The 10000-nt window shown below is 48.5% G+C and overlaps 5 non-coding genes and 4 pseudogenes across 5 annotated transcripts in view; all 9 read left to right on the forward strand.

Moving 5' to 3' along the window:
• Window positions 1-8071: 8071 nt before the first annotated feature.
• On the forward strand, window positions 8072-8190 carry LOC146784983 (5S ribosomal RNA; annotated as a pseudogene).
• A 115-nt stretch (window positions 8191-8305) lies between these two features.
• On the forward strand, window positions 8306-8424 carry LOC146784984 (5S ribosomal RNA). The gene has a single exon (XR_014971683.1). It is a non-coding gene; the product is annotated as a 5S ribosomal RNA (ribosomal RNA).
• A 115-nt stretch (window positions 8425-8539) lies between these two features.
• Window positions 8540-8648, forward strand: LOC146784985 (5S ribosomal RNA; annotated as a pseudogene).
• A 115-nt stretch (window positions 8649-8763) lies between these two features.
• LOC146784986 (5S ribosomal RNA) lies at window positions 8764-8882 on the forward strand. The gene has a single exon (XR_014971829.1). It is a non-coding gene; the product is annotated as a 5S ribosomal RNA (ribosomal RNA).
• Window positions 8883-8997: 115 nt separating this feature from the next.
• Window positions 8998-9116, forward strand: LOC146784987 (5S ribosomal RNA). Its single transcript, XR_014971880.1, has one exon. It is a non-coding gene; the product is annotated as a 5S ribosomal RNA (ribosomal RNA).
• Window positions 9117-9228: 112 nt separating this feature from the next.
• On the forward strand, window positions 9229-9347 carry LOC146784988 (5S ribosomal RNA). Its single transcript, XR_014971850.1, has one exon. It is a non-coding gene; the product is annotated as a 5S ribosomal RNA (ribosomal RNA).
• A 115-nt stretch (window positions 9348-9462) lies between these two features.
• LOC146784989 (5S ribosomal RNA) lies at window positions 9463-9571 on the forward strand (annotated as a pseudogene).
• Window positions 9572-9686: 115 nt separating this feature from the next.
• Window positions 9687-9805, forward strand: LOC146784990 (5S ribosomal RNA; annotated as a pseudogene).
• A 115-nt stretch (window positions 9806-9920) lies between these two features.
• The window catches only part of LOC146784991 (5S ribosomal RNA), a 119-nt gene continuing 39 nt past the window's right edge, over window positions 9921-10000 (forward strand). The window contains exon 1 of the ribosomal RNA XR_014971017.1: window positions 9921-10000. This exon is cut by the window's right edge and continues 39 nt beyond it. This is a non-coding gene — a ribosomal RNA (5S ribosomal RNA).

Here is a 10000-nt window from a genome sequence, read left to right on the forward strand (position 1 = left end):
CAGCAGCAGTCTGATTTGTCACAGCTTCTACCACTCTTGTTAATCTTCGGATCTTCCTACTGTTCAGGGCGGCTCCAACAAAGAAAAACAGCCCTAAGTTAAAATCAATATACTGTTGCAGACTGGTGTCAGTCTGATCTACATCGTCAATTGATAAAGTACGTTTATACCTATTTACAGTCACATTATTTAACAATTTCAAATCCTTATGATAAGATGCGGGAGCTAGGAATACAGGAGGTAATAGAAATGATACATAGCATACCCCAGACCACCCAGCCGGCAGACGGTAATAACCTTTATTTCCACACACAAAGTACGTATTATGGGAGGCTAAGAAGGTACTATTGTTCAACCCATCAATATTCAAAACAGTAATGCAATCACTGACACCAACAGGGATAAAACCCACACTCTGGACACACAGGTCCGCTTGAGCTTGGGCTACTTGGATCACGAATTTGTCTTTTCCCACAGTGTCTCTTGTGTTCGTGAAGATGTAGGGAATGGATTCATTGTCTGGTCGGTACTCTTCCCACTCCCAAATTGTCCCATTCGCTTGTGGATACCCATTTTTGTCTTGATGGCATTCTTTATTGAGTCTGAAGAGCAATCGTCCCACTGTCGGTTTCCGAGTGGCAAAAAGCAAAGTATACCATGCTCTACAAGAGCCATTATGAGAGAAAGGAAGTGGTATAAATGGCGTTCCTCCTTTCTTCTGATGAGCTGGCATCATCCCACATATCCAACAGTTCGTAGCATTCGTAGCAACGTGGGTATGATGCAGCATCTGGATGAAAGTGTTATTCAAGTAAGATTGTCGATGCTTCAACTCTTGATACGGTAATGTATAAGAGTAGTGCTCCGCAGGCGCCGGAGTTGTCAACACAAGAATCTTCCGAGCGGGAGTTACATCCTCCACGAACCATGTGGTTATCCCAACAATGGCTACTGTCAACATGAACCCTAATGCACAAAGAATTTTCTTTTTCTCCATATCAAAGCAAAAGTAAAACCCAATATCTTCCTGAAACTAAAAGTCTGTCAGAACTCTTCCCCTTGGGCAGCGGTTGATTTCTTCACCAGCGGGCCAAGACGGGTGTCGCTACACTAATGCAGGGCTGATCCCCCCCCCTTGCCTCATCGGCTCTCCGTTTCACTAACCCAAGGGCCGTTCTGACAGTATGTCCCGGTACTGGAAAACTCACTTCCTTGGTCGAAGATGATATCGCCTTCCTCCAGGAGTCGCGTGGTCCGGAAAGAGCTCCTCAGTGGCGTTTGGCTCCGCAGCACGGCCTGTCTCTGCAGCCAAAATGTCTCGTTGATCGGTCAGCACGCCAGGTTCCACCAATCCGGGCGGCACCTTCCTACAGTGCAGAGAGTGGATCCAATTCTTTCGGTTGGAGACTCGCACAGCCGTCCTCGTGGCGAGGAGGACCTGCTCAGGGCCCACCCATCTCGGTTCCAAACTGTTCGTTCTGTCGAAGACTTTCACCATGACATGGTCACCAGGCCGGAGACCATGTCCTTCGCCGGTAGACCGATCAGGGAGCGCCTCTCGGACCTGTTGATGGATAGAAACCAAGTTATCCGTTAACTGTGCCAGATAATCGCTCATCATTACACAAGGTACATCATACACAGCCTTAGGTCTTGGTGGACCCCAAATATTCATTGGGCGTCCAAAAACGATCTCGTATGGCGTAAGGCCAGTTCGAGAGTGCGGTACTGATCTAATTGACAATAACGCCAGTGGCAGAGCGTCTGGCCAAGTCAAGGACGTCGAAGCTTGAATTTTGGCGATCTTAAGCTTCAGTGTGCCATTATACTTCTCAACTAGGCCTGCAGACTGAGGGTGAAACACGGCGTGGAACTTCTGAGTGATGCCTAGGCCCTTCAAGACATACTTTATAACATCCGCTACAAAATGAGGGCCGTTATCACTCCACAGAAGTCTACAGACGCCATATCGAGGGAAGAACTCTTTCAGCAGCAACTTCGCAGTAGTCATTGCAGTATTGTCTTTCGTAGGGTACGCTTCAACCCATTTGCTGAAAGCGCAGACCACTACTAGAACATACTTCAGATTATTACAGCGCTCCAGCTGGATGTAATCCATCTGCAGAACCTCAAAGGGTGCAGTGGGTGTCACAAATCCTCCTGCTGGAGTTCGAGTACCCTTTCCCGGGTTATACCTCAGGCAGATCATACAGGTCTGCACCACCCTCTTTGCTGTGCTAGCAATCTCTGGATGCTCCCAGACTTGGGTAAGCAATTTCACAATTGCGGAAGCTCCAACATGTGCTAGCCCATGTGCCATCTGAACCATAGGTTGTACAAAGGCCGTGGGTAATTTCCATCTATCCATCTGCTTATTTCTCCAGCAACCCTCGTCATCCAGTTCTCCCTCGCTAGCCCATTGTTCCCGCTCTTTGTCAGAAGCGGTCCTTTGCATTTCTCGCACTTCCTCCTTCGCATCATGCCATCTCTCCACCTGTGACTTCACTACATACATGGCAGTAGTACCGGGCTGCATCGCAGTCTCCCGTGCTACTCGATCCGCTAACGCATTCCCTTCTCCAACTTTATCAACCACTTTCCTATGGGCGCTACACTTAACGATGGCAATTTTCTTTGGGTATGTCAATGCAATTAAAAGATTATGAACTAACTCTCCATGCATTATCTGTACTCCATGTGACGTTAAAAACCCTCTCTCCTTCCAGAGTAGGCCAAAGTCATGCGCTACTCCGAAGGCATAGCGGCTATCTGTATAAACATTCACACATAATCCTGTACTGAGCTCACATGCACGTGTTAATGCTATCAGTTCCGCTGCTTGAGCTGATTTCTGTGGTATGCGTGCTGTCTCCACTATCGTTTGTAATGTGGTAATTGCATATGCTGCTGAAGTCGTACCATCTGGTAGCTTCAGACAGGATCCATCCACCCACAGTTCTCCATCTACATCTGGAAAGGGCGTATCCTGGAGATCAATACGACCCTTTGTTTGTTCCTCAGTCACGAGAATACAATCATGCGCTTTCCGCGCCTCAGGCTGGGTTTCGGGGTATGGCAACAATGTTGCCGGGTTTAACGTTACGCACCTTTTCAACGTAATATGAGGAGCCAAAAGCGTCAACTCATATCCCGTTAAACGGGCACTGGTCAAATGCTGCGTCTTTGTTTGATTAAGCAGGGCATCGACAGCATGGGGGACTAATACCAACAGCTTATGAGATAACACAATTCCCTCGCTTTGGCGTATTGACACAGCTGTCGCCGCAACCGAGCGAAAACACCCTGGTAATGCTCGGGCGACAGGATCAAGTACAGCCGAAAAATATGCACATGGGCGCTGCTTATCGCCGTGCATCTGCACTAAAACTGACAATGCACATCCATCTTTCTCATGCACATACAACGAAAAGGGTTTTGCATAATCAGGGGTCCCTAACACTGGTGCTGAACAAAGGGCCTGCCGTAGTTGCTGAAAAGCAGTATCACACTCATCTGACCAAGGGATTGGGATAGGCGTGTCCTTTGTCAAAAGGGCTAACAATGGCTTAGCTATGTGCGAAAACCCCAATATCCACTGTCTACAAAAAGAAACAAGGCCCAAAAATGCACGCACATCCTTCTGTGTGGATGGTCTCGGTGTATCCAAAATTACTTGGATACGATCCGGTGTGAGTGCACGTCCCTCCTTAGACAAAAGGTGACCCAGATAAGTCACCTTTGGTCTACAGAATTGCAATTTCTTCCTAGATACTTTATGATTTCGGGACGCTAGAAAGGAAAGTAAGGATAACGTACTTTTTTCACACAACTCCAGGGTGTCAGCCGCCAGCAAGATGTCATCAACATATTGAATGAGGGCGACCCCCTCGAGCCGAACAAAGGAATCCAATTGTCTTTTCAAAGCCTGACTGTAAATGCTAGGGCTTTCTGTATAGCCCTGGGGAATCCTACAGAAACGATAAGATCTATTATTCAATGTAAACCCAAAAAGATATCGGCTATCAGGGTGAATGGGAATGGAAAAGAAGGCATTTTTCAAATCAATCACTGAGAACATGGTCGCCGTAGGCGGGACCAAGGTAAGCAACGTCGTGATATCGGAAACCACTGGGTATTGAGGTATCACGATCTTGTTCACTTCTCTCAAATCAATTATAAACCGATAAACTCTGGCATCCGTATCCTTTTTCAGTATGGGAAGAATCGGACTGTTACAAATGTTGTAGGGGACTTCCTCGACTACCCCAACCGTTATCAAATCCTGCACTATCTGTATGAGAGCCTCCTCACCCTCCTGGGAAATACGGTACTGTGGGAGGCGTGGTAACACCGCCCCCTCCTGGACGCTAATGTGGACCGGCGGAATCACCATTTGTCCCACATCAGTATCCGAAGTTGCCCACAAAGCATGAGGGAGGGTAGCTAACAGCGCATCCTCTGACATCGTACACATCCGTTCAGATCGGGGGTAATTGTCATTCAATATTACCCGCACACCAGCAGGGGAGCAGCGGATAGTAGCCCTAAAGTGCTTTAACATATCAAGACCCATAATATTGTCCGGTGTGTACGGGGCAAGCAGAAACGGACAGGGTGCAGAAAAAGAATCAACCTTAAACATGAGGGGCTGTGAAAGAGGGCTTCGGGAGAGTGTACCATCAAACCCTACCGATGTGACCATTAAGCCGGATGGGGGAGCCCCCGGAACCAATTGCTTAGATAGCGCACTACGTGTCGCTCCTGTATCCACTAGGAACTGATCAGTAGAGCCCAAAACCTCAGCCGATACATAAGGGCCCTTCTGATCGACCGGCACCTCAACTGATTCTAACCCCCATCCAACGCTTTCCTATGCATGCTGAGAGTCATGGTACCCCGACCGGTCAATCCCTGACGCTTGATACTGATGCTGGCGATCGAAAACATTTGATCTATCTCGCTGCTGCCCAGCAGAATCAAAACGAACCTGTTCGTTAGAATTCCCTCGAAATTTCGAGAAACCCCCTCTACCTTGCGGGCCACCGTGGGTATGCCCCTGGCGCGATGCATGCAACACCGGGCAGTCCCTAGCCCAATGACCCGATTGCTTACAATACGCGCATTGATTCCTATTCAAATCAGACTGGCCCGAGGGAGGACCATAAGATCCTCCCCTACCTCTACTACTACCCCGTCGAGGCGGGCCATAGACTTACGCCAACATCACCTTTGTTTTCAAATCTTTCGATTTCTTTTCCTCCTGGCCCTTTGCTTCTTGCTCCTGACGCTCATAATACTGGGCGATAGTCAGGAGGGCCGTCGGTGTAGCGGAGGACCAAGAACTTTCACTCGCTTTTAGCCGGGCCGCAACTGCCGGCAGCAGATTAGCTACATATTTATCCGCAAAGAGGTGGCGTCCCGTATCGTCGGTAAGCGACTGCCCACTAAAATCATGAAACGTCTCCTCAAAGCGCGTAAAGAAGTCCGCAACTGACTCATCTACTTTCTGTTTACATGCAGCTAACATATTCCAGTCAATCTTTTTAGGGGGGATAATTGTCTTCAACTTAGTCACAATAGCAGCAGGGAGATCTAAAATATTCTGGGGCGGTTTCTGCGCGGGCTTCCTCTCCCTATCCTCATCCTCCAATTCAGACCATCGAGCCTTAAAAGTGGCAACATCATCTACATTTCGCACAGATCGCCACATATCTGGTGGTAGAATAAGCCCAAAGAACAGATCTATATCTGCTAAAGTCATGACGCAAGAATTTAAGGCCCCCTCGACTTCTTCATAGAAGGCCGCTGGATTCTTGCGGGGGTCGGGCAGCGCATTCTTTAATGCCATAACATCAGCCCTATGCCACGGAGTGTAAACCCAATTATACACAAAATATCCCTTAGCATCGGCGGAGGTAATGTCCGAGCTAGTCCCCGCTCCTTTAGGAGGAACATACAAAGGCGCCGCCTCTCGCATTGGTTTAACATGCACTATGTCATCCTTATCTGACTGGGAGGTGGATGAGTGGCCCTCTGTTGTGCACGAATCCGACTGCTTCTCCTCCCCTGCTCGCTGGCGCGCTTTCTCTTTATAGACCAGCACCTCGTCCCGCAAGGCGAACAGCCGCCAAGCCATTTCTGGAGCCTTAGAAAAAGAGAAAACACCATTACGCAATGCTTTAGCATCCGATGATACTTCGTCGGGCTCAAAAACACCAGAACGTTTCCGGAAAGCATCAATCACTTCCTCCGCGAAATGACCCAGAAAATACAATTTATCTCTCTCCTGCCACGCCCCCCAAGTATGAAACAAGTCCTCTATGGATATCTTGCCGTTAAGTGCACGGAAGGAAATTTGCCGAAGCGCAGCCATTTGTTCGGCCGATAACATGGACCGCGTATCTACCTTACCCGGACCCGGGCCAGAATCTTGCGGCCTTGGAGCAGATGCGCCGACATAAGGGGGCGGAGAGCGATCTAGTAAATAAAAATCATCATCAGGATTATTAAGGACAGGATAAAGTGGCTGCCGAACAACGTATTGACCCGAAACTTGTAGCCTACGCTCCTTCTCTTGCCTGTCCGTCTGCTCTCTGTCCTCCCGTCGCTTCGCTTCCTGTGCTCGCACATGATCATTCTTCCGTTGTTCTTTATCAAACAGCGCTTTCTCACGCTTCTCTCGCTCACGTACCTCCTTCACCCACAACCGCACACACTCAAACATATCCTGACGAGCACGCCGCTTACACATACACTGTTCCACATACTCAATCTTACGTATATCAAACGATCCATACAAAGGCCATCGCAACTCAGGATCCTTTTTTGTATATTTCCTCCATACTGTGCTGTACATTATGGAAGAAAGACCATGCTTCACATACATATCCCTATTAGGAGTCCCCTCTGGGGGAGCTGGAGCAGATTCCTCGAGGTTCAACCGGTTCCCAAAACAGCCACACCACTTACGGAGTGCGCTGAAAGCAGGCATGCTCAGAAATAATGCAGAATATGCAATATTATAGAAAAATGGCACTTAATCGTTGCGCCGTTCAAAGTTACACAGCTCCGGAGAAATCTCTCCACATTACCTGCCTATATGTGTTGCAACGCATATATATTCACAAAGACAAATTCAAAATATGACTAGTCATCACAAATCAAACTCAAATAGCCAGATCAGGCTTCAAAAACTCGGAGCAAGTACCGTACACCGGTTCTTACCAATCAAGAGTCCAGATTCCAACTGCCAAGCTCCACAATCGCCCAAACGGCTTTCACGGCAAGACCGACAGAAGAGGTCTCAGTCGAGGACCGGCGCCACCCAGACGGTCAGCTCGGAAGGGAAGGAAGAAAACCTCGGGATGCCAGGGCTAAGACGCCGCTGGCAGTGATCACGTCCCCGGCCCAATTCCTCACCTTCGTCGCGACCAGTCCTTCGAGCATCCGAGTCGCCGATGAGCCCCACGTGACGGGCGCCAATTGATGAATACAGGCCCCAGCTAGGCCCGCAGGACACAAGGGTTCGCTCTCCTGTAATGGAATCTATAAGGAAGTTGGCACGGAAACTGCAAAGTACAAAGACAGCATTTATTAACCCTTAAGGGTGGTCCTACAATCCACACAACACTCTTCAGTATTGCATAGAGTAGCACAAAGAACCTTCGTACATGGTCCCCTTTTATACACAGTAGAGGGGCTCATAAGTGGGTGGATACAACATGAAGACGAAGAACATTACCATTTATGGTCATTTTCGATACTGAATCAATATGTGGGCGGAGCTAACGCACTCCTTGAGCCCGCGAAAACATGGTCAAGCAAGGCTAACTGATAACAGATGTGGTCAAATCTGGGCATGTGCCAGATAGACAAAGGAGCTATTTATAGACTGTTACTAGGCAGATTACAAGAGCAACTAACACAGAGGTTGGACTCTTCTCGTGGGGAACACGTGGAAGCATGACAATACAAAATGGAGTCCAAGCTTCGGCCAACATAACAGAGAAAACACGATCTATAATAGAGGAATTAATGTCTTTAGTAAATGCATAATCACATCTCTGTTTCAATTTACAACAATACAACCCTGAAAGCACCTGATCTCGTCTGATCTCAGAAGTTAAGCACAGTCGGGCCTAGTTAGTACCTGGATGGGAGACCGCCTGGGAATACCAGGTGCTGTAGGCTTTTTGGTATTTTTTTTCTTTCGCTTTAGGTGAATGAGGGTGGTTTGTCTCGTTTGCTAGGCTAGCCCTGAAGACGAATGAGTAAAGCCAAGAGCTCCAAAGTCAGAAGTGCTAGGGCCTACGGCCATACCACCCTGAAAGCACCTGATCTCGTCTGATCTCAGAAGTTAAGCAGGGTCGGGCCTGGTTAGTACCTGGATGGGAGACCGCCTGGGAATACCAGGTGCTGTAGGCTTTTTGGTATTTTTTTTCTTTCGCTTTAGGTGAATGAGGGTGGTTTGTCTCGTTTGCTAGGCTAGCCCTGAAGACGAATGAGTAAAGCCAAGAGCTCCAAAGTCAGAAGTGCTAGGGCCAATGGCCATACCACCCTGAAAGCGTCTGATCTCAGAAGTTAAGCAGGGTCGGGCCTGGTTAGTACCTGGATGGGAGACCGCCTGGGAATACCAGGTGCTGTAGGCTTTTTGGTATTTTTTTTCTTTCGCTTTAGGTGAATGAGGGTGGTTTGTCTCGTTTGCTAGGCTAGCCCTGAAGACGAATGAGTAAAGCCAAGAGCTCCAAAGTCAGAAGTGCTAGGGCCTACGGCCATACCACCCTGAAAGCACCTGATCTTGTCTGATCTCAGAAGTTAAGCAGGGTCGGGCCTGGTTAGTACCTGGATGGGAGACTGCCTGGGAATACCAGGTGCTGTAGGCTTTTTGGTATTTTTTTTCTTTCGCTTTAGGTGAATGAGGGTGGTTTGTCTCGTTTGCTAGGCTAGCCCTGAAGACGAATGAGTAAAGCCAAGAGCTCCAAAGTCAGAAGTGCTAGGACCTACAGCCATACCACCCTGAAAGCACCTGATCTCGTCTGATCTCAGAAGTTAAGCAGGGTCGGGACTGGTTAGTACCTAGATGGGAGACCGCCTGGGAATACCAGGTGCTGTAGGCTTTTTGGTATTTTTCTTTCGCTTTAGGTGAATGAGGGTGGTTTGTCTCGTTTGCTAGGCTAGCCCTGAAGACGAATGAGTAAAGCCAAGAGCTCCAAAGTCAGAAGTGCTAGGGCCTACGGCCATACCACCCTGAAAGCACCTGATCTCTTCTGATCTCAGAAGTTAAGCAGGGTCGAACCTGGTTAGTACCTGGATGGGAGACCGCCTGGGAATACCAGGTGCTGTAGGCTTTTTGGTATTTTTTTTCTTTCGCTTTAGGTGAATGAGGGTGGTTTGTCTCGTTTGCTAGGCTAGCCCTGAAGACGAATGAGTAAAGCCAAGAGCTCCAAAGTCAGAAGTGCTAGGGCCTACGGCCATACCACCCTGAAAGCACTTGATCTCAGAAGTTAAGCAGGGTCGGGCCTGGTTAGTACCTGGATGGGAGACCGCCTGGGAATACCAGGTGCTGTAGGCTTTTTGGTATTTTTTTTCTTTCGCTTTAGGTGAATGAGGGTGGTTTGTCTCGTTTGCTAGGCTAGCCCTGAAGACGAATGAGTAAAGCCAAGAGCTCCAAAGTCAGAAGTGCTAGGGCCTACCGCCATACCACCCTGAAAGCACCTGATCTCGTCTCATCTTAGAAGTTAAGCAGTGTCGGGCCTGGTTAGTACCTGGATGGGAGACCGCCTGGGAATACCAGGTGCTGTAGGCTTTTTGGTATTTTTTTTCTTTCGCTTTAGGTGAATGAGGGTGGTTTGTCTCGTTTGCTAGGCTAGCCCTGAAGACGAATGAGTAAAGCCAAGAGCTCCAAAGTCAGAAGTGCTAGGGCCTACGGCCATACCACCCTGAAAGCACCTGATCTCGTCTCATCTCAGAAGTTAAGCAGGGTCGGGCCTGGTTAGTAAGT

Source organism: Triturus cristatus, chromosome 11, assembly GCF_964204655.1.
Source record: "Triturus cristatus chromosome 11, aTriCri1.1, whole genome shotgun sequence".
Taxonomy (NCBI): Eukaryota; Metazoa; Chordata; class Amphibia; order Caudata; family Salamandridae; genus Triturus; species Triturus cristatus.